Below are 2,322 nucleotides of genomic sequence, written 5' to 3'. Positions count from 1 at the left end.
TGTTTGGTAATCTCAGTGTTGTCAGGCGTATGCGGAGAGAGAAGAACGTGGAAAGAATAGGCCAAACTATTCAGTGTATGTGTTGGCAAAGACAAAATGAGCCGTAATCAGAGAGATGTGTTTAGTGTGGTATCTCTGGACAGTTAAAGGACCCAATAACTCTTTGAAAAAAATCATTAATATGGCTTATTGTCCTGGTCTCCTACCAACACAATTCTGTGATTTATTCTTAGCCTGTGGGCAGCCAAAACATTGTTTTTGGATCCCCTATAGACGCTAATCTTACGTTGTTTTGTTCTGAAAGAAATGCATTTAGATGCTTGGTATATATATAAAACAGGTTACATTCTGGGCAAGGAATACTATACACTATATTGCATTGTCGTCATTTTCGGAGCTATTTCTAATCAATATTTCTTTAAAATCCAGTTATAACTAATCACTACCCATATATCTATTTTTTTTCAAAAGGGGTATAACCATTTCATGATATCATTTGTCATATATATATATATATATATATATATATATATATATATATATATATATATATATATATACATATATATATATATATATATATATATATATATATATATATATATATATATATATATATATATATGTATATATATGTGCATATATATACACATGTGTGTATACCTAATTCATATATTTTGCATAATACATACATAAATTCCTATACACTTTATATAATATATATTTCATACAAATATCTCACCCTCTCTCTTTATATATATACATATATATATATATATATATATATATATATATATATATATATATATATATATATATATATAATTCTATTGATTCCTCTTGCTAAAGTCATCTGGCGACCATGACCATATTGCATTGGTTAGTTCAAGTCACTATGGACTTGGAAGGACGCAACCTGATCGATCGTTTAAATTTGTATTTCAAAGCTATGGCCCAGTCAAAAAGTCACGCTCCGCTCCAAATATAGTTATTGAAACCTTTTCGAAATACTTATTCAGATCTGATAATCTCAGTGAAACCAAGGCGATTCCTTTTTCGTCTTTTGAAGATGATTTGTCGGGAAGGAATTTATAGTTCAGCATAGCTATGACTAACATGGTGAACTATTTACATGTACAATTTTAATCAAGTATTCACCAGATTTATTTTCTCCTCATAACTAGGTCAAGGAGCTTTCGGAGATATAAAGCAAAATGGAGATGATTTCTTTATTAAATTTATGTGAAAATATAAATACTTAAATAGCTCTCAGAATGGACATGTAAAACGGTACTGAAACAATGTAAATCAATCTGCATATATGGATAGACATGAATAATATAATTATCATAATCACCATATCTATCAGGATAATGAAAATCTCTGGATGAAAGTAAATCTCAAGGGTAGATAAACCCTTTTATTACTTTGATGAAAAAAACAAGCAAACAAAACCTTTGATAAATAAAAAATGATGAGACAAACTATAATTTTTCATATAAGTAAAGTAAAAATAAAATCTAAAGAAGTGAATTATTGACAAGAAAAAATGGAAGTAAAACTTCAAGGAAATATAGATTATAAATACAAACAATGTAACTAAGTTAGATAAAAATTTAAGTATATGAAAACGGGTTTCTCATGAGAAATATCACGATCGAAAAAAGGGTGATGAAAGGAATAGAGATGAGCCAATGTGTATATTATTTCCTCTGTAAATATAGATTGCATATCCATTAACTAACATTAATTTCCTAGTAATGTTTTATACAGTTAGAGTTCTCTTGCTTGAGGGCACATTCGGGCACACAATTCTATCTTATTTCTTTTCCTCTTGTTTTGTTAAAGCTTTTATAGTTTCTATTTGAAATATTTATTTTAATTTTATTTTTCTTAAAATGTTTTATTTATCCTTGTTTCCTTTCCTCACTGGGCTATATTCCTTGTTGGAACCCCTGGGCTGATAGCATTCTGCTTTTCCAACTAGGGCTGTAGCTTAGCAATAATAATAATAATAATAATCAATAATAATAATAATAATAATAATAATAATAATAATAATAATAATAATAATAATAGGATTATGCGATCTGGTACCTTATATCTTTTACCAGCGAAAGAAATGGACGCTGGTTAAAATAGCAAATACTTCACTAAACAAATGTTGTATTCTTACGCATCACCTCTTACTAATCAATTGATTAGCATATAAATTAGCAACAAGGCAACAAAATACCTTCTCCTATCCCCACTTTGCCTGCAGGGAAAAAATATTGAGCACAACACTTACCTTTTCCTTTTCGTTCACGTTTCTGCTTCCTG

At 28.7% G+C, this 2,322-nt stretch overlaps 1 protein-coding gene across 1 annotated transcript in view; it reads right to left on the bottom strand.

The window, feature by feature from the left end:
• The window catches only part of LOC137621198 (vitamin D3 receptor B-like), a 61,886-nt gene extending 59,564 nt beyond the window's left edge, over window positions 1–2,322 (bottom strand). Inside the window, exon 1 of the mRNA XM_068351608.1 lies at window positions 2,291–2,322. The gene's annotated coding sequence lies outside the window, so the exon portion shown is untranslated. The remainder of the gene's footprint in view (window positions 1–2,290) is intronic.

The sequence above is a fragment of the Palaemon carinicauda genome, chromosome 27 (genome assembly GCF_036898095.1).
Source record: "Palaemon carinicauda isolate YSFRI2023 chromosome 27, ASM3689809v2, whole genome shotgun sequence".
NCBI lineage: Eukaryota > Metazoa > Arthropoda > Malacostraca > Decapoda > Palaemonidae > Palaemon > Palaemon carinicauda.
This window is presented reverse-complemented; position numbering and strand designations above follow the sequence as displayed.